This window comes from Eucyclogobius newberryi, unplaced genomic scaffold (genome assembly GCF_026437365.1).
Source record: "Eucyclogobius newberryi isolate DKJ021-1_F unplaced genomic scaffold, fEucNew1.0.hap1 SCAF_20, whole genome shotgun sequence".
Lineage (NCBI taxonomy): Eukaryota > Metazoa > Chordata > Actinopteri > Gobiiformes > Gobiidae > Eucyclogobius > Eucyclogobius newberryi.
In genome coordinates, this window is record NW_027315835.1 from 3,260,005 (window position 1) to 3,275,803 (window position 15,799).

Here is a 15,799-nt window from a genome sequence, read left to right on the forward strand (position 1 = left end):
ACACGAGGAGACACACGAGGAGGCACACGAGGAGACACACGAGGAGACACACGAGGAGGCACACGAGGAGACACACGATGAGACACACATGAGACACACATGAGACACACGAGGAGACACACAAGGAGACACACGAGGAGACACACGAGGAGACACACGAGGAGACACACGAGGAGACACATATGAGACACACGAGGAGACACACGAGGAGACGCACGAGGAGACGCACAAGCAGACGCACGAGGAGACACACGAGGAGACACACAATGAGACACACGAGGAGAATCACGAGGAGACACACATGAGACACACGAGGAGACACACGAGGAGACACACGAGGAGACACACATGAGACACACATGAGACGCACGAGGAGACACACGAGGAGACACACCAGGAGACACGAGGAGACACACATGAGACACACGAGGAGACACACGAGGAGACACACGAGAAGACACACGAGGAGACACACATGAGACGCACGAGGAGACACACGAGGAGACACACGAGGAGACACACATGAGACACACATGAGACACACGAGAGACACACGAGGAGGCACACGAGGAGGCACACGAGGAGGAACACGAGGAGACACACGAGGAGACACACATGAGACACACATGAGACTAACATGAGACACACGAGGAGACACACGAGGAGACACACGAGGAGGCACACGAGGAGACACACGATGAGACACAAATGAGACACACGAGGAGACACACGAGGAGACACACGATGAGACAAACATTAGACACACGAGGAGACACACGAGGAGACACACGAGGAGACACACGAGGAGACACACATGAGACACACGAGGAGACACACGAGGAGACACACGAGGAGGCACACGAGGAGACACACGAGGAGACACACATGAGACACACATGAGACACACATGAGACACACATGAGACACACGAGGAGACACACGAGGAGACACACGAGGAGACGCACGAGGAGACGCACAAGCAGACGCACGAGGAGACACACGAGGAGACACACAATGAGACACACGAGGAGAATCACGAGGAGACACACATGAGACACACGAGGAGACACACGAGGAGACACACGAGGAGACACACATGAGACACACATGAGACACACGAGGAGACACACGAGGAGACACGAGGAGACACACATGAGACACACGAGGAGACACACGAGGAGACACACGAGAAGACACACGAGGAGACACACATGAGACGCACGAGGAGACACACGAGGAGACACACGAGGAGACACACATGAGACACACATGAGACACACGAGAGACACACGAGGAGGCACACGAGGAGGAACACGAGGAGACACACGAGGAGACACACATGAGACACACATGAGACTAACATGAGACACACGAGGAGACACACGAGGAGACACACGAGGAGGCACACGAGGAGACACACGATGAGACACAAATGAGACACACGAGGAGACACACGAGGAGACGCACGATGAGACAAACATTAGACACACGAGGAGACACACGAGGAGACACACGAGGAGACACACATGAGACAAACATTAGACACACGAGGAGACACACGAGGAGACACACGAGGAGACACACGAGGAGACACACGAGGAGGCACACGAGGAGACACACGAGGAGACACACATGAGACACACATGAGACACACATGAGACACACATGAGACACACGAGGAGACACACGAGGAGACACACATGAGACACACGAGGAGACACACATGAGACACACGAGGAGACACACGAGGAGGCACACGAGGAGGCACACGAGGAGACACACGAGGAGACACACGAGGAGACGCATGAGGAGACGCACATGAGACACACATGAGACACACGAGGAGACACATAAGGAGACGCACGAGGAGACACATGAGACACACATGAGACACACGAGGAGACACACGAGGAGACGCACGAGGAGACACACATGAGACACACGAGGAGACGCATGAGGAGACGCATGAGGAGACACACAGGAGACACACATGAGACACACGAGGAGACGCATGAGGAGACGCACGAGGAGACACAAGAGACACATGAGACACACATGAGACACACGAGGAGACACACGAGGAGACAAACATGAGACACAAATGAGACACACATAAGACACACGAGGAGACACACGAGGAGACACACAAGAAGACACACATGAGACACACATGAGACACACGGGACACATGAGGAGACAAACATGAGACACACATGAGACACACATGAGACACACGAGGAGACGCACGAGGAGACGCACGAGGAGACACACGAGGAGACACATGAGACACACGAGGAGACACACATGAGACACATGAGACGATCGAGGAGACGCACGAGGAAACACACGAGAAGGCACACATGAGACACACATGAGACGCACGAGGAGACACATATGAGACACACGAGGAGACACACATGAGACACACATGAGACACACGAGGAGGCTAACGAGGAGACACACGAGGAGACACACGAGGAGGCACACGAGGAGACACACGAGGAGACACACGAGGAGGCACACGAGGAGACACACGATGAGACACACATGAGACACACATGAGACACACGAGGAGACACACAAGGAGACACACGAGGAGACACACATGAGACACACGAGGAGACACACGAGGAGACACACGAGGAGACACATATGAGACACACGAGGAGACACACGAGGAGACGCACGAGGAGACGCACAAGCAGACGCACGAGGAGACACACGAGGAGACACACAATGAGACACACGAGGAGAATCACGAGGAGACACACATGAGACACACGAGGAGACACACGAGGAGACACACGAGGAGACACACATGAGACACACATGAGACGCACGAGGAGACACACGAGGAGACACACCAGGAGACACGAGGAGACACACATGAGACACACGAGGAGACACACGAGGAGACACACGAGAAGACACACGAGGAGACACACATGAGACGCACGAGGAGACACACGAGGAGACACACGAGGAGACACACATGAGACACACATGAGACACACGAGAGACACACGAGGAGGCACACGAGGAGGAACACGAGGAGACACACGAGGAGACACACATGAGACACACATGAGACTAACATGAGACACACGAGGAGACACACGAGGAGACACACGAGGAGGCACACGAGGAGACACACGATGAGACACAAATGAGACACACGAGGAGACACACGAGGAGACACACGATGAGACAAACATTAGACACACGAGGAGACACACGAGGAGACACACGAGGAGACACACGAGGAGACACACATGAGACAAACATTAGACACACGAGGAGACACACGAGGAGACACACGAGGAGACACACGAGGAGACACACATGAGACACACGAGGAGACACACGAGGAGACACACGAGGAGGCACACGAGGAGACACACGAGGAGACACACATGAGACACACATGAGACACACATGAGACACACGAGGAGACACACGAGGAGACAAACATGAGACACAATTGAGACACACATAAGACACACGAGGAGACACACGAGGAGACACACAAGAAGACACACATGAGACACACATGAGACACACGGGACACATGAGGAGACAAACATGAGACACACATGAGACACACATGAGACACACGAGGAGACGCACGAGGAGACGCACGAGGAGACACACGAGGAGACACATGAGACACACGAGGAGACACACATGAGACACATGAGACGATCGAGGAGACGCACGAGGAAACACACGAGAAGGCACACATGAGACACACATGAGACGCACGAGGAGACACATATGAGACACACGAGGAGACACACATGAGACACACATGAGACACACGAGGAGGCTAACGAGGAGACACACGAGGAGACACACGAGGAGGCACACGAGGAGACACACGAGGAGACACACGAGGAGGCACACGAGGAGACACACGATGAGACACACATGAGACACACATGAGACACACGAGGAGACACACAAGGAGACACACGAGGAGACACACATGAGACACACGAGGAGACACACGAGGAGAATCACGAGGAGACACACATGAGACACACGAGGAGACACATGAGGTGACGCATGAGGAGACATACATGAGACACACATGAGACACACATGAGACACACATGAGACGCACGAGGAGACACACGAGGAGACACAAATGAGACACACGAGGAGACACACGAGGAGACACACGAGGAGACACACGAGGAGACACACATGAGATGCACGAGGAGACACACGAGGAGACACACGAGGAGACACACGAGGAGCCACACGAGGAGACACACGAGGAGACACACGATGAGACACACATGAGACACACGAGGAGACGCACGAGGAGACGCACGAGGAGACACACGAGACACACGAGGAAACACACGAGGAAACACACGAGGAGGCACACATGAGACACACATGAGACGCACGAGGAGACGCACGAGGAGACACACGAGGAGACACACGAGGAGACACACAATGAGACACACGAGGAGACACACATGAGACACACGATGAGACACACATGAGACACACGAGGAGACACATGAGGTGACGCATGAGGAGACATACATGAGACACACATGAGACACACATGAGACACACATGAGACGCACGAGGAGACACACGAGGAGACACACATGAGACACACGAGGAGACACACGAGGAGACACACGAGGAGACACACATGAGATGCACGAGGAGACACACGAGGAGACACACGAGGAGACACACGAGGAGCCACACGAGGAGGCACACGAGGAGGCACACGAGGAGACACACGATGAGACACACATGAGACACACGAGGAGACACACGAGGAGACACACACGAGACACACATGAGACACACGAGAGACACACGAGAGACACACAAGGAGACACACGAGGAGGCACACGAGGAGACACACGAGGAGACACACGAGGAGACACACATGAGACACACATGAGACACACATGAGACACACGAGGAGACACACGAGGAGACACACGAGGAGGCACACGAGGAGGCACACATGAGACACACGAGGAGACACACGAGGAGACACACGAGGAGACACACATGAGACACACGAGGAGACACACGAGGAGGCAAACGAGGAGGCACACGAGGAGGCACACGAGGAGACACACGAGGAGACACACGAGGAGGCACATGAGGAGACACACATGAGACACACGATGAGACACACATGAGACACACGAGGAGACACACGTGGAGACACACATGAGACACACGATGAGACACACGAGGAGACACACATGAGACACACGAGGAGACACACGAGGAGAAACACGAGGAGACACACGAGGAGACACACATGAGACACACGAGGAGACACACGAGGAGGCACACGAGGAGGCACACGAGGAGGCACACGAGGAGGCACACATGAGACACACATGAGACACACGAGGAGACACACATGAGACACACGAGGAGACGCATGAGGAGACGCATGAGGAGACACACATGAGACACACATGAGACACACATGAGACATACGAGGAGACGCACGAGGAGACAAAAGAGACACATGAGACACACGAGGAGACAAACATGAGACACAAATGAGACACACATGAGACACACGAGGAGACACACGAGGAGACACACGAGGAGACACACATGAGACACACATGAGACATCCATGAGACACATGAGACACACGAGGAGACACACGAGGAGACAAACATGAGACACACATGAGACACACATGAGACACACGAGGAGACACACGAGGAAACACACGAGGAAACACACGAGGAGACACACGAGGAGACACATGAGACGCACGAGGAAACACATATGAGACACACGAGGAGACGCACGAGGAGACGCACGAGGAGACGCACGAGGAGACGCACGAGGAGACGCACGAGGAGACACACGAGGAGACACACGAGGAGACACACAATGAGACACACGAGGAGACACATATGAGACACACGAGGAGACACACAAGGACACACGAGGAGACACACATGAGACACACATGAGACGCACGAGGAGACACACGAGGAGGCACACGAGGAGACACACGATGAGACACACATGAGACACACGAGGAGACACACGATGAGACACACGAGGAGAAACACGAGGAGACACACGAGGAGACACACATGAGACACACGAGGAGACACACGAGGAGGCACACGAGGAGGCACACGAGGAGGCACACGAGGAGGCACACATGAGACACACATGAGACACACGAGGAGACACACGTGGAGACACACATGAGACACACGATGAGACACACGAGGAGACACACATGAGACACACGAGGAGACACACGAGGAGAAACACGAGGAGACACACGAGGAGACACACATGAGACACACGAGGAGACACACGAGGAGGCACACGAGGAGGCACACGAGGAGGCACACGAGGAGGCACACATGAGACACACATGAGACACACGAGGAGACACACATGAGACACACGAGGAGACGCATGAGGAGACGCATGAGGAGACACACATGAGACACACATGAGACACACATGAGACATACGAGGAGACGCACGAGGAGACAAAAGAGACACATGAGACACACGAGGAGACAAACATGAGACACAAATGAGACACACATGAGACACACGAGGAGACACACGAGGAGACACACGAGGAGACACACATGAGACACACATGAGACATCCATGAGACACATGAGACACACGAGGAGACACACGAGGAGACAAACATGAGACACACATGAGACACACATGAGACACACGAGGAGACACACGAGGAAACACACGAGGAAACACACGAGGAGACACACGAGGAGACACATGAGACGCACGAGGAAACACATATGAGACACACGAGGAGACGCACGAGGAGACGCACGAGGAGACGCACGAGGAGACGCACGAGGAGACGCACGAGGAGACGCACGAGGAGACACACGAGGAGACACACATGAGACACACATGAGACACACATGAGACACACATGAGACACACGAGGAGACACACGAGGAGACACACATGAGACACACGAGGAGACACACATGAGACACACGAGGAGACACACGAGGAGGCACACGAGGAGGCACACGAGGAGACACATATGAGACACACGAGGAGACACACAAGGACACACGAGGAGACACACATGAGACACACATGAGACGCACGAGGAGACACACGAGGAGGCACACGAGGAGACACACGATGAGACACACATGAGACACACGAGGAGACACACGATGAGACACACATGAGACACACATGAGACACACGAGGAGACACACGAGGAGGCACACGAGGAGAAACACGAGGAGACACACGAGGGGACACGAGGAGACACACGAGGAGACACACATGAGACACACGAGGAGACACACATGAGACACACGAGGAGACACACGAGGAGGCACACGAGGAGGCACACGAGGAGACACACGAGGAGACACACGAGGAGAAACACGAGGAGACGCATGAGGAGACGCACATGAGACACACATGAGACACACGAGGAGACACATAAGGAGACGCACGAGGAGACACATGAGACACACATGAGACACACGAGGAGACACACGAGGAGACGCACGAGGAGACACACATGAGACACACGAGGAGACGCATGAGGAGACGCATGAGGAGACACACAGGAGACACACATGAGACACACGAGGAGACGCATGAGGAGACGCACGAGGAGACACAAGAGACACATGAGACACACATGAGACACACGAGGAGACACACGAGGAGACAAACATGAGACACAAATGAGACACACATAAGACACACGAGGAGACACACGAGGAGACACACGAGGAGACACACATGAGACACACATGAGACACACGGGACACATGAGGAGACAAACATGAGACACACATGAGACACACATGAGACACACGAGGAGACGCACGAGGAGACGCACGAGGAGACACACGAGGAGACACATGAGACACACGAGGAGACACAAATGAGACACATGAGACGATCGAGGAGACGCACGAGGAAACACACGAGAAGGCACACATGAGACACACATGAGACGCACGAGGAGACACATATGAGACACACGAGGAGACACACATGAGACACACATGAGACACACGAGGAGGCTAACGAGGAGACACACGAGGAGACACACGAGGAGGCACACGAGGAGACACACGAGGAGACACACGAGGAGGCACACGAGGAGACACACGATGAGACACACATGAGACACACATGAGACACACGAGGAGACACACAAGGAGACAAACGAGGAGACACACATGAGACACACGAGGAGACACACGAGGAGACACACGAGGAGACACATATGAGACACACGAGGAGACACACGAGGAGACGCACGAGGAGACGCACAAGCAGACGCACGAGGAGACACACGAGGAGACACACAATGAGACACACGAGGAGAATCACGAGGAGACACACATGAGACACACGAGGAGACACACGAGGAGACACACGAGGAGACACACATGAGACACACATGAGACACACGAGGAGACACACGAGGAGACACGAGGAGACACACATGAGACACACGAGGAGACACACGAGGAGACACACGAGAAGACACACGAGGAGACACACATGAGACGCACGAGGAGACACACGAGGAGACACACGAGGAGACACACATGAGACACACATGAGACACACGAGAGACACACGAGGAGGCACACGAGGAGGAACACGAGGAGACACACGAGGAGACACACATGAGACACACATGAGACTAACATGAGACACACGAGGAGACACACGAGGAGACACACGAGGAGGCACACGAGGAGACACACGATGAGACACAAATGAGACACACGAGGAGACACACGAGGAGACGCACGATGAGACAAACATTAGACACACGAGGAGACACACGAGGAGACACACGAGGAGACACACGAGGAGACACACATGAGACAAACATTAGACACACGAGGAGACACACGAGGAGACACACGAGGAGACACACGAGGAGACACACGAGGAGGCACACGAGGAGACACACGAGGAGACACACATGAGACACACATGAGACACACATGAGACACACATGAGACACACGAGGAGACACACGAGGAGACACACATGAGACACACGAGGAGACACACATGAGACACACGAGGAGACACACGAGGAGGCACACGAGGAGGCACACGAGGAGACACACGAGGAGACACACGAGGAGACACACGAGGAGACGCATGAGGAGACGCACATGAGACACACATGAGACACACGAGGAGACACATAAGGAGACGCACGAGGAGACACATGAGACACACATGAGACACACGAGGAGACACACGAGGAGACACACATGAGACACACGAGGAGACGCATGAGGAGACGCATGAGGAGACACACAGGAGACACACATGAGACACACGAGGAGACGCATGAGGAGACGCACGAGGAGACACAAGAGACACATGAGACACACATGAGACACACGAGGAGACACACGAGGAGACAAACATGAGACACAAATGAGACACAGATAAGGCACACGAGGAGACACACGAGGAGACACACAAGAAGACACACATGAGACACACATGAGACACACGGGACACATGAGGAGACAAACATGAGACACACATGAGACACACATGAGACACACGAGGAGACGCACGAGGAGACGCACGAGGAGACACACGAGGAGACACATGAGACACACGAGGAGACACACATGAGACACATGAGACGATCGAGGAGACGCACGAGGAAACACACGAGAAGGCACACATGAGACACACATGAGACGCACGAGGAGACACATATGAGACACACGAGGAGACACACATGAGACACACATGAGACACACGAGGAGGCTAACGAGGAGACACACGAGGAGACACACGAGGAGGCACACGAGGAGACACACGAGGAGACACACGAGGAGGCACACGAGGAGACACACGATGAGACACACATGAGACACACATGAGACACACGAGGAGACACACAAGGAGACACACGAGGAGACACACATGAGACACACGAGGAGACACACGAGGAGACACACGAGGAGACACATATGAGACACACGAGGAGACACACGAGGAGACGCACGAGGAGACGCACAAGCAGACGCACGAGGAGACACACGAGGAGACACACAATGAGACACACAAGGAGAATCACGAGGAGACACACATGAGACACACGAGGAGACACACGAGGAGACACACGAGGAGACACACATGAGACACACATGAGACGCACGAGGAGACACACGAGGAGACACACCAGGAGACACGAGGAGACACACATGAGACACACGAGGAGACACACGAGGAGACACACGAGAAGACACACGAGGAGACACACATGAGACGCACGAGGAGACACACGAGGAGACACACGAGGAGACACACATGAGACACACATGAGACACACGAGAGACACACGAGGAGGCACACGAGGAGGAACACGAGGAGACACACGAGGAGACACACATGAGACACACATGAGACTAACATGAGACACACGAGGAGACACACGAGGAGACACACGAGGAGGCACACGAGGAGACACACGATGAGACACAAATTAGACACACGAGGAGACACACGAGGAGACACACGATGAGACAAACATTAGACACACGAGGAGACACACGAGGAGACACACGAGGAGACACACGAGGAGACACACATGAGACAAACATTAGACACACGAGGAGACACACGAGGAGACACACGAGGAGACACACGAGGAGACACACATGAGACACACGAGGAGACACACGAGGAGACACACGAGGAGGCACACGAGGAGACACACATGAGACACACATGAGACACACATGAGACACACATGAGACACACATGAGACACACGAGGAGACACACGAGGAGACAAACATGAGACACAATTGAGACACACATAAGACACACGAGGAGACACACGAGGAGACACACATGACACACACATGAGACACACATGAGACACACATGAGACACACGAGACACACGAGGAGACAAACATGAGACACACATGAGACACACATGAGACACACGGGACACACGAGGAGACAAACATGAGACACACATGAGACACACATGAGACACACGAGGAGACGCACGAGGAGACGCACGAGGAGACACACATGAGACACACGATGAGACACACATGAGACACACGAGGAGACACACGAGGAGGCAAACGAGGAGGCACATGAGGAGACACACATGAGACACACGATGAGACACACATGAGACACACGAGGAGACACACGAGGAGGCACACGTGGAGACACACATGAGACACACGATGAGACACACGAGGAGACACACATGAGACACACGAGGAGACACACGAGGAGGCACACGAGGAGACACACGAGGAGACACACGAGGAGACACACATGAGACACACGAGGAGACACACGAGGAGGCACACGAGGAGGCACACGAGGAGGCACACATGAGACACACATGAGACACACGAGGAGACACACATGAGACACACGAGGAGACGCATGAGGAGACGCATGAGGAGACACACATGAGACACACATGAGACACACATGAGACACACATGAGACATACGAGGAGACGCATGAGGAGACGCACGAGGAGACAAAAGAGACACATGAGACACACGAGGAGACAAACATGAGACACAAATGAGACACACATGAGACACACGAGGAGACAAACATGAGACACACATGAGACACACATGAGACACACGAGGAGACGCACGAGGAGACACACGAGGAGACACATGAGACGCACGAGGAAACACATATGAGACGCACGAGGAGACGCACGAGGAGACGCACGAGGAGACACACGAGGAGACACACGAGGAGACACACAATGAGACACACGAGGAGACACACATGAGACACACATGAGACACACATGAGACACACGAGGAGACACACGAGGAGACACACGAGGAGACAAACATGAGACACACATGAGACACACATGAGACACACGAGGAGACGCACGAGGAGACACACGAGGAGACACATGAGACGCACGAGGAAACACATATGAGACGCACGAGGAGACGCACGAGGAGACGCACGAGGAGACACACGAGGAGACACACGAGGAGACACACAATGAGACACACGAGGAGACACACATGAGACACACGAGGAGACACACTAGGACACACGAGGAGACACACATGAGACACACATGAGACGCACGAGGAGACACACGAGGAGGCACACGAGGAGACACACGATGAGACACACATGAGACACACGAGGAGACACACGATGAGACACACATGAGACACACATGAGACACACGAGGAGACACACGAGGAGGCACACGAGGAGACACACGAGGAGACACACGAGGGGACACGAGGAGACACACGAGGAGACACACATGAGACACACGAGGAGACACACATGAGACACACGAGGAGACACACGAGGAGGCACACGAGGAGGCACACGAGGAGACACACGAGGAGACACACGAGGAGACACACGAGGAGACGCACATGAGACACACATGAGACACACGAGGAGACACATAAGGAGACGCACGAGGAGACACATGAGACACACATGAGACACACGAGGAGACACACGAGGAGACGCACGAGGAGACACACATGAGACACACGAGGAGACGCATGAGGAGACGCATGAGGAGACACACATGAGACACACATGAGACACACGAGGAGACGCATGAGGAGACGCACGAGGAGACACAAGAGACACATGAGACACACATGAGACACACGAGGAGACACACGAGGAGACAAACATGAGACACAAATGAGACACACATAAGACACACGAGGAGACACACAAGGAGACACACATGAGACACACATGAGACACACGGGACACATGAGGAGACAAACATGAGACACACATGAGACACACATGAGACACACGAGGAGACGCACGAGGAGACGCACGAGGAGACACACGAGGAGACACATGAGACACACGAGGAGACACACATGAGACACATGAGACGATCGAGGAGACACACGAGGAAACACACGAGAAGGCACACATGAGACACACATGAGACGCACGAGGAGACACATATGAGACACACGAGGAGACACACATGAGACACTCATGAGACACACGAGGAGGCACACGAGGAGACACACGAGGAGACACACAAGGAGGCACACGAGGAGACACACGAGGAGACACACGAGGAGGCACACGAGGAGACACACGATGAGACACACATGAGACACACATGAGACACACGAGGAGACACACGAGGAGACACACGAGGAGACACACATGAGACACACGAGGAGACACACGAGGAGACACATATGAGACACACGAGGAGACACACGAGGAGACGCACGAGGAGACGCACAAGCAGACGCACGAGGAGACACACGAGGAGACACACAATGAGACACACGAGGAGAATCACGAGGAGACACACATGAGACACACGAGGAGACACACGAGGAGACACACGAGGAGACACTCATGAGACACACATGAGACGCACGAGGAGACACACGAGGAGACACACAAGGAGACACGAGGAGACACACATGAGACACACATGAGACACACGAGGAGACACACGAGGAGGCACACGAGGAGACACACGAGGAGACACACGAGGGGACACGAGGAGACACACGAGGAGACACACATGAGACACACGAGGAGACACACATGAGACACACGAGGAGACACACGAGGAGGCACAAGAGGAGGCACACGAGGAGACACACGAGGAGACACACGAGGAGACACACGAGGAGACGCATGAGGAGACGCACATGAGACACACATGAGACACACGAGGAGACACATAAGGAGACGCACGAGGAGACACATGAGACACACATTAGACACACGAGGAGACGCACGAGGAGACACACATGAGACACACGAGGAGACGCATGAGGAGACGCATGAGGAGACACACATGAGACACACATGAGACACACGAGGAGACGCATGAGGAGACGCACGAGGAGACACAAGACACACATGAGACACACATGAGACACACATAAGAAACACAAGGAGACACACGAGGAGACACACAAGGAGACACACATGAGACACACATGAGACACACGGGACACATGAGGAGACAAACATGAGACACACATGAGACACACTTGAGACACACGAGGAGACGCACGAGGAGACGCACGAGGAGACACACGAGGAGACACATGAGACACACGAGGAGACACACATGAGACACATGAGACGATCGAGGAGACGCACGAGGAAACACACGAGAAGGCACACATGAGACACACATGAGACGCACGAGGAGACACATATGAGACACACGAGGAGACACACATGAGACACACATGAGACGCACGAGGAGACACACGAGGAGACACACGAGGAGGCACACGAGGAGACACACGAGGAGACACACGAGGAGGCACACGATGAGACACACATGAGACACACATGAGACACACGAGGAGACACACGAGGAGGCACACGAGGAGACACACGAGGAGACACACGAGGGGACACGAGGAGACACACGAGGAGACACACATGAGACACACGAGGAGACACACATGAGACACACGAGGAGACACACGAGGAGGCACACGAGGAGGCACACGAGGAGACACACGAGGAGACACACGAGGAGACACACGAGGAGACGCACATGAGACACACATGAGACACACGAGGAGACACATAAGGAGACGCACGAGGAGACACATGAGACACACATGAGACACACGAGGAGACACACGAGGAGACGCACGAGGAGACACACATGAGACACACGAGGAGACGCATGAGGAGACGCATGAGGAGACACACATGAGACACACATGAGACACACGAGGAGACGCATGAGGAGACGCACGAGGAGACACAAGAGACACATGAGACACACATGAGACACACGAGGAGACACACGAGGAGACAAACATGAGACACAAATGAGACACACATAAGACACACGAGGAGACACACAAGGAGACACACATGAGACACACATGAGACACACGGGACACATGAGGAGACAAACATGAGACACACATGAGACACACATGAGACACACGAGGAGACGCACGAGGAGACGCACGAGGAGACACACGAGGAGACACATGAGACACACGAGGAGACACACATGAGACACATGAGACGATCGAGGAGACGCACGAGGAAACACACGAGAAGGCACACATGAGACACACATGAGACGCACGAGGAGACACATATGAGACACACGAGGAGACACACATGAGACACTCATGAGACACACGAGGAGGCACACGAGGAGACACACGAGGAGACACACGAGGAGGCACACGAGGAGACACACGAGGAGACACACGAGGAGGCACACGAGGAGACACACGATGAGACACACATGAGACACACATGAGACACACGAGGAGACACACGAGGAGACACACGAGGAGACACACATGAGACACACGAGGAGACACACGAGGAGACACATATGAGACACACGAGGAGACACACGAGGAGACGCACGAGGAGACGCACAAGCAGACGCACGAGGAGACACACGAGGAGACACACAATGAGACACACGAGGAGAATCACGAGGAGACACACATGAGACACACGAGGAGACACACGAGGAGACACACGAGGAGACACTCATGAGACACACATGAGACGCACGAGGAGACACACGAGGAGACACACAAGGAGACACGAGGAGACACACATGAGACACACATGAGACACACGAGGAGACACACGAGGAGGCACACGAGGAGACACACGAGGAGACACACGAGGGGACACGAGGAGACACACGAGGAGACACACATGAGACACACGAGGAGACACACATGAGACACACGAGGAGACACACGAG